Genomic DNA, 9,172 nt, shown 5'->3' with positions numbered 1-9,172 from the left:
GGTCCAGAAATAAATTATGTTGCTTCTACCTTCAAAATACACCCAGAATATTATCACTTTTCACTACTCCCTACTTATCACTATATAACATATGAGGCATTATACTATTTCATCTTGTTTAGTGTCTGCTTTCCCTGTTAGAAGGAAAGCTTCATGAGGGTAAAGAATTTTTTCACTTTATGTATAAACTCACTGTGCTTAAAACAGTCCCTGGCACATAACAGGTACTCAACAAATTATTTGATGAATGAATGAATGAATGAATACTTATTTAATACATGAAGAAACTGAGCTTCACAGAAGCTGATTAACTTACCCAAGGACAGGAGTGGGTAAGTAATGGCACCTAGGTTTATGTGGCTCTAAAACCCACATTTACAAGTACTACACATTTTGTCAGGGTTATAACCTAGATGTGTCTTCAGGTACATGTTAATTAGTGATGTCTTAGCTTGTTCTTGGGAAATAAAGATTTCTTTTTTTTTTTTTTTTAATTTTTTTTTTTCAACGTTTATTTTATTTTTGGGACAGAGAGAGACAGAGCATGAACGGGGGAGGGGCAGAGAGAGAGGGAGACACAGAATCGGAAACAGGCTCCAGGCTCTGAGCCATCAGCCCAGAGCCTGACGCGGGGCTCGAACTCACGGACCGCGAGATCGTGACCTGGCTGAAGTCGGACGCTTAACCGACTGCGCCACCCAGGCGCCCCAATAAAGATTTCTTATAATAAAATCAGCCAATGTTTTAAAAAAATTTTTTGGTTTTTTTTTTTTTTTTTTTTTTTTGAGAGAGAGAGAGAGAGAGACAGAGAGAGAGAGAGAGAGAGAGAGAGAGAGAGAGAGACAGAATCCCAAGCAGGCTCTGTAGTCAGTGCAGAGCCTGATACAGGGCTTGAACTCACAAACCATGAGATCATGACATGAGCCGAAATTGAATCGGATGCTTAACGGATTGAGCTACCCAGGTGCCCTGCAGGCAGTGCTTTAAAAAAATGCTTTTCAAGGGTAAGTGCTTGCTGGCCTGAGCACAGAGAGGGAAGGAAGGCTTGGGAGGACGGGAGGAGGGACTTTTGGTCTGCCTACTTGGCTTTTCCCTTCCTGGCCTGAGTCCTCAGATTCCTGAAAGCACTCCTTGCTCAGGCTGGGGAGGTGTCCCTTATTTTCCTCACCCTCTTTCTCTTTCCCTCCTGTTTCTTTCCATCATGTCTTTTCACTCATCCCCTTCTCCCTTCATACCTTTCCTTCTCTTTTGAACTCTGTCTCTATCCTTATTCCTTATTTTGTGAGACTCCCCCTCACTCTCTCATGAATGTCAGTACTGTCTACTAGGGCACAAAATTTAAAATTCATTACACAAAATGTAAACCCTGGCCCCTGAAACCCTGAAATTTCACATAAGTAAATTATCTTAAATTAGTATTAAATAACCTTGGGTTAGGCAAAGATTTTGTAAAGATACAAATAGCAATTATCATAAAAGCTATGGTTGATAAATTAGACTTCATTAAAATAAGAAAAATTATATTCATCAAAAACACTGAAAAGTGAGAATGCAAGCCACAGACAAGAAGGAGATATTTCAAAAGGTTTATATTCAGCACATGTAAAAAATCCTACAAATCAATAATAAAAAGACAATGTAATTAAAAATGGAAAAAACCTTGAACAGATACTTCACCAAAGAGTATATTCAAATGACCATTAAGTGTATGAAAAGTTCCCAACATAATTTTTCATCAGGGAAATATAAATTAAAACCAAAATGAGATCACACAGCACATCTCCCAGAATGACTAAAATTAAAAAGACCTTCAATACTAAGTATTGATGAGGATATGAAGTAATTGGAATTGTCATACATTGGTGGTAGGTATGTAAATAGATAAAACCACTGTGAAAAGCTAAACATGGCCTTTATGTGGGCCCATAATTCCATTATTGGGTCAAGAAAAATGTGATTTTATGTTCACCAAAGTCATGGGCAAGAATGTCCATAGTAGCTGTAAGAAAAGAAACCTGGGAACAACTCTTATGTCCATCAACAAGGGAATGGATAAGTAAATGTGGTGTATTTATACAATGCAGTGTACACAATTTATACAATGCAATGGCACTACAATAAAAAGAATGGACTCCAATCCCGCAGAACACCATGAGTGAATCTCATAGAAAGTTGTTGAGCAAGAGAAGCCAGACACAAAAGGATGCATATACACTTTATAATTCCTTTTATATGATGTCCCAAAACAAGCAAAACTAATCAATGGAGACCGAAGTCAGAAGAGTGATGATCCGCACTTGTGTGCTGGATTGCCAAGATGTCGTTCCCCAAGTACCAGCCATCGCGCCTGGCCACCCTATCCTCCACCCTCGACCCAGCCGAATACAACATATCTCTGGAAGGCGCAAGCCAAGCGTTTGACCACAAGAACCCGACTTAAACAGGAGTACCTGCTTCAATACAATGACCCCAGCCGCTGAGGGCTCATCGAAGATCCTGCCTTGAATCGTGGGACCCATGCAAGATCAGCAAATATCTATCCGAATTACAGACCTACTCCCAAGATCTTATTCTTAGGAGCTCTGTTTGGAATTGGGCCCCTCTTCTTCTGGTATTATGTTTTCAAAACTGACAGAGATAGGAAAGAAAAACTGATCCAGGAAAGAAAATTGGATTGAACATTTAACATTTCATATTAAGTCTGGCAATGATGACTTTATGTATTATTGTTTAAATAAATCTTCTGTTAATCATTAAAAAAAGGAAGAATAGTAACGATCTCTGCAGGAGTCTGCTGACTAGGAAGGGGCACCTTCTAAGTATTAAAAATGTTCTAAATCTTAATCTGGATGGTGTTGCACAGATGCATATGAATATAAGCAATGATCATTATGTATATTTATGATTTGTGCACTTTTTGTATGTTACACCTAAATTTAAAAGTAACATCTTCCCTCCTAGGTATTTACCACAGAGAGATTTATACATAAATATTCATAGTGGCTTTAGTCATGATAACCCCAAACTGGAAATTACCCAAATGTTAATCAACATTTGAATGAATGAACAAACTATAGTACATTCATACAACCGGCTTTTTTCAGCAATAAAAAGAATTGAATGACTGATAAATACAACAACATGGATAAATCTCAAAATCATTACATTGAGTGAAAGAAGCCAGAGAAAAAAGACTACATATTATATAATTACATTGATATAAACTCCTAGAAAATGAAAATGAATTTATAGCAACAGAAGTAAATTGGTTGGTTGATTGTCTGAGTAGAGGGAGGGACTGACTGAAAAGGGAGATGGGGAAAACTTGGGTAGGGGAAGGAAATGTTCTGTATCTTGAAGTGTCAATGGTTTCCAGACGCATACATGTCTCAAAATGCAAATTGTACCTCTTGAAGGGATGCAGTTCATTTTCCATAAATTATACTTCAGTAAAGGGGTAAAAAATAATATATATCAAATTAAGCATACTCATTGGCTTGGACTTGACTGAAAAGGTGTAGAGGGCACTAGTTACATAAACTTCAGTTTCCTTCCTAGGACCCTTACATCCCCACTAAAGTTAAAGCTAACATAAGCAGGATATGTGTAAGCGAGAGGGACACTCCTACCCACTTTGCCATATGGAGACAAATGGAAGACATGAATGGGCAGTGGAGAGCAAGAATGTATGGTAGATGATAGACATCATACTAGGTATCTGAGCTGAGGGAATTTAAAGGATTGTTAACTACATAATTGAAAAGAGCAAAAAGAGAATACAGAGATATCAGAGAGGTAGCAATTGCAGGATGCAGCTACCACCCCTAGGTTTGAGGGAAAAGATAGAAGACGTTAGAATTATTAAAACTTGGAAACTCAGAAAATGGTCCTGGAGTCTGGGACTCAGAGCTTTGAGGAGGAGCTGGCTGTTGCAGGGGTTTCTGAGGCTGGTTTTACAAGCATCTGAGAAACTAAAAACTGGATTTAGCTGCTACTCTAGGAGGACCCTGCTAATGTTGAGGTGAAGAGGCATTTCTGGTGTGATGCTTTTAGGAACAGGAAGTAAACAGGAGAAAGCATATCCCTTCTCTCTCCATCAGCCTTGCAGTCTTCCTCTAGTGTCCCTGGTGGCAATGCCTAGCAATGAGCAGCTGGAAAAACCAAACTGTGGTTTGCAGATTGCAAGCTCTAGCATCATAAGCACGGTGAAGAAGGGGATGGGTAGCACTTTGAGGTTGAAATTTGGTCTCAAACTATTTTGTGTTTAAATCTTGATTTTGTCCCCCACTTGTTGTGTGACCTTGGGTAAGTGAGTTAACCTCTCTGAGCCTCAGCTCTACATCAGTAAAATCAAGGTAATACTCCCTTCTTTTTTTAATTTAAAAACATTTTTTACATGTTTTCATTTATTTTTGAGACAGAGAGAGGCAGAGCATGAGCAGGGGAGGGGCAGGGAGAGAGGGAGACACAGAATCTGAAACAGGCTCCAGGCTCTGTCAGCACAGAACCCGACTCGGGGCTTGAACTCACAGGGTGTGAGATCATGACCTGAGCTGAAGTCGGATGCTTACCTGACTGAGCCACCCAGGTGCCCCAAGGTGATACTCCCTTCTAACCTTGTAGTAGTGAGCCTTCAATAAATGGACCCCAATATTTAATTTCTTTGTTTAGGTGGCACTTTTTCCCTCTTCACACTATTCCCTAAATCACTGCCACCATCATGACCCAATTACCTGGTCCTTGAGATGGCTCTGCTCAGAGGTGCCTCACTAGCTCCATGCCCTCCAGTTTGCTCAAGAGAAGCCTCCTAATAGAGAATCAGAGAACTAAGGTGTGGAGGGTTAGATTGTGGTCCATGAGGTAGCACTTGGATTTCAGTCCTGAGGAGGAGAAAATTAATCAGCTGGCCTACAAGTATTTCTCTCCTGCTACCAGGAGGACACTTTTGGGAGACAAAGAAAGCAAGTGATCTGATGTAATCTCGTGATAAACATGCTGATAATTGGTCTCCTGGTAAATAAATTGAGATTGACTAGGAGGAGAGTATCCACATATGGAATGCTTTAAGCAGGAATGACCCTGGATTAGGATTGCTTATGGAAAACTAATTTAGAGTCTATGGATTGGCATGGCTCCTTGGTGGGTTTCACGTCAGTCACATAATGATCTGGGTATAAAATGGAGATGATTCATAACCTAAAATCTCCTTGCTGTGTGAGGTAATCCACAAATCTCTTTGGAGGCCCTATTATTGCTCTGGGCTAGATAGTACATGTCTGATGCAGGACAAAAGGATCTGGGCAGCTACCATCCTTGTCCTGGACCTCTCCTGGCTTTGCCCATGCTCTTAATTACATGTATCCTTAAAATTACTACTGAAGCTTGATGCTGAGTAACAGAGAAGCTCAAACTAACCCAGAGTGTTATTGGTATGGTCCAGCCATGCTTTTCCAGTGAGCAAAGTATTATTGAGACCTAAATACAGGAGGGCTCTAGAGGCTCTAAAGGGTATGTATCAGATACTTTGGATTTTTAATTCACTAAATAAAATTCATGTTCTGGAATCTAATCTTATATGTTTCTCTGGCTATTGTAATTTTCCTTTCTCTAAAGGAATAGAGGTAAAATAAGCACTAAACTTCCTTTAGAAAATAAGGGTTCTAGGGCACCTGGGTGGCTCAGTCAGTGAAGCTTCTGGCTCGATTTCATCTCAGGTCATGATCTCACAGCTTCGTGAGTTCGAGCCCTGTGTGGGGCTCTGCAATGGTAGTAAGGAGCCTGCTTGGGATTCTCTCTCCCCCTCTCTCTCTGCCCCTCCCACACTCATGCTGTCTCTGTCTCTCTCCAAAAATAAATTAATAAACTTAAAAAAAAGAAGAAAATAAGGGTTCTGATCTTAGTTCTGCCACAAATGGACTCTGTGGCCTCGGTGGAACCCTCAGTTTCCTCATCTGCACAATAAGGGGGTAGCAATCATACTTGCTTCTCACAGAGTTTCCATGAGACTCAAACAAAAGATGTAGGAAAAATGCTAAATAAGCCGTATAAAAGTACAAAGTCATATTTCTTCTAGAGGTGTCATCCTTTCTATCTACAGCTTCACATTCATATGTAATGTCTATACGATTTAAAGAAGCAACTCCATCTCTTCCAGTAATTATATTAATACTTGCTTGAATATATAGGTAAAAATCTAAATTCTCTTACTATACTGATACTTATAGATTTCCAATTTATCTGTTTTCTACAAAATGTTTTATTGACATATTTTATAAAAAGCAAAACACATAGATATTAAGTACACAGTTCAACGAATTTTGACAAGTGGATACACCTGTGTAATCCATACTTCTATCAAGACGTAGAAAATTTCTAGCATGCCAGAAAAATCCCATGAGGCTTCTTCTAGTCTATCACACCCTTCAGAGGCAGTTATTGTTCTGATTTCTACTGAAGTATGTTCACTTCGCCTGTTGTAGAACTTCATACTTTCTTGTGCTTGGCTTCTTCCATTCAGCATAATGTTTTTGAAATTTAGCTATATATTATGGCAGATGTAAGTAGCACATTATTTTATTGTTTTCTGCATAAAATTCCATTGTATAAATATGCCACAATTTATTTATATTCCTATTAATGGCCATTTGAATTTTTTCTAGATTTTGGCTGTTAAGAACAAGGCTAAGGAAAGTCTTATACAAGACCTTGAGCAGACACATGTTTTCACTTCTTTTGGGCAAATACCTCAGAGTGACATGTACACATGTACACATGTACACATGTGACGTCTGGTCACAGTACAGATGCATGTGTAACTTTTTTTTTTTTTTTTTTTAATTTTTTTTTTTTTCAACGTTTATTTATTTTTGGGACAGAGAGAGAGACAGAGCATGAACGGGGGAGGGGCAGAGAGAGAGGGAGACACAGAATCGGAAGCAGGCTCCAGGCTCTGAGCCATCAGCCCAGAGCCCGACGCGGGGCTCGAACTCCCGGACCGCGAGATCGTGACCTGGCTGAAGTCGGACGCTTAACCGACTGCGCCACCCAGGCGCCCCGCATGTGTAACTTTTTAAGAAACTGCCAAATAATTTCCCAAAGTGTATGAGAATTATAGTTTTTCCATATCCTTGTTGCCATTTGGTGTTGTCAGACTTTTTTTCAGGACAGCCATGGGTGTGTCATGGTATCTTTAGTTTGTTTTTTTTTTCTTTTTCCAAGTTTTCTTGGAATCTTAAACTGCTATCTGTGGAACTGCCCTGGGGTATGCTCATGAAGCTGTATGCAAAAATTTATGCCCACTTACATTTTCATGAGAATAAGATCTATACGTTGCAGCTTCTTAAAGTAGCCCTTCATTCCCTCAAAATGCTAACAATCATAGAAAAAGCAGTTTCTAAAGATGTGATTTTTAAAATCAGTCTGATAGCCTAAGCCATAATTAACTAGCAGCAATCAACTATTTATATTCCTACATCTTAAAGATTTTGTTTTACTGTAACATGCAGTTAAACATAACACAAATTCTTACTAGCTCTTAATGTCTTAAAATACCATTTGGCCCAGATTTCTAAAATATCCTCTTGTATACACAGTCCTTTCTATAATGAAAATCATGTTCTCTGGTCCTGTGCTATTAGAAAAGGACATTTGCAGTCCTGATTTGATTAAGGAAAAATTAGTCATGGAGACTTATACAAGGAATGTCTTTTGGTCTACCTTGAACTTGAGGAAATAGAACAGGTAGGAAATAATCGCCTATTCAGCATGCTCTGTAAGGCCCAATTTATGTTTGTAACTAGCCTCATCATTGCAGGTTTTTGGGAGCTTGCTTCCTAGATTGTTATGTTCATGTGTATAATTTAGCAAAAGTTTTCAAAGCACCATTTGTATGTGTCTGTGACTTAAAAAGCTAGTGAGCTTCAGAAGAGATAAAGTTTCCTTTATACAAACCCCTCACATTCACTTTGAGAATTCACACTGAATGAATGAATGAATGAATGAATGAATGAATTCAAGGACTAAAGAAAGAATTGAGAAATGTTTGCTCATTCTCTGGATATCCTGTTTGTGCCCAATTCAAAGCATGTCATTAGTTTGTGGTGGTCATTTCCAATATGATGATGATGATAATAATAATAATAATAATAATAATAATAATAATAATAATAATAAAAAGAGCAGCTTCTAGCATTCATCTTGGTAAATGCTTTTTGTTAGGCATTTGGGTTTGAACAAAAGTAACAAAGAATTGTGGAGGCTTCTGGGTGACTCATTCGGTTAAGCATCCAACTTCAGCTCAGGTGATGATCTCACAGCTTGTGAGTTCCAGCCTCGCGTCGGGCTCTGTGCTGAGAGCTCAGAGCCTGGAGCCTGCTTCAGATTCTGTGTCTCCCTCTCTCTCTCTGCCCCTCCCCCACTTGCACTCTGTCTCTCTCTCTCAAAAATAAATAAACATTAAAAAAATTTTTTAAGGTAACATAGAATCGTGTGTTGGCCAATCTACACTGCATCCAAACTTCTTGAATATTAAAATAATGAATGAGATACAGTAGGATGGCACTCCATTCCAGACTACTATAGTCATAAATGCATTAGTTTAGTATCTCATTGATTGTCATCTGTTATGACTGGGGGAGAAATGGAGAAGGAGAGGAGGTTCTGATATGCTTTTACTTTTTTTAACAAGTTTATTGAGATATAATTCATATATCATACAATCCACTCATTTAAAGTGCACAACTCATTGTTTTCAGTTTATTCATGGAGCTGTGCAAACATCACCACAATCAATTTCAGAACATTTCCATCATCCGCAAAGAAGCTGTTTCCCCTTTAACAGTCCCTACCACCCCCCACCCCACCCCCATGCTCCCACTTCCCTTCAGTCTTTCCAGCTCTAGGTATCTATGAATCCATTTTCTCTTTCCATGGATTTTTTTTTTTAATTTTTTTTTTCAACGTTTATTTATTTTTGGGACAGAGAGAGACAGAGCATGAACGGGGGAGGGGCAGAGAGAGAGGGAGACACAGAATCGGAAACAGGCTCCAGGCTCTGAGCCATCAGCCCAGAGCCTGACGCGGGGCTCGAACTCACGGACCGCGAGATCGTGACCTGGCTGAAGTCGGACGCTTAACCGACTGCGCCACCCAGGCGCCCCACTTTCCATGGATT

The 9,172-nt window shown here is 39.3% G+C and overlaps 1 pseudogene; it reads left to right on the top strand.

The window, feature by feature from the left end:
- Nucleotides 1-2,250: 2,250 nt before the first annotated feature.
- Nucleotides 2,251-2,762, top strand: LOC123611557 (annotated as a pseudogene).
- Nucleotides 2,763-9,172: the final 6,410 nt, after the last annotated feature.

Source organism: Leopardus geoffroyi, chromosome C2 (genome assembly GCF_018350155.1).
Source record: "Leopardus geoffroyi isolate Oge1 chromosome C2, O.geoffroyi_Oge1_pat1.0, whole genome shotgun sequence".
Lineage (NCBI taxonomy): Eukaryota > Metazoa > Chordata > Mammalia > Carnivora > Felidae > Leopardus > Leopardus geoffroyi.
This window is presented reverse-complemented; position numbering and strand designations above follow the sequence as displayed.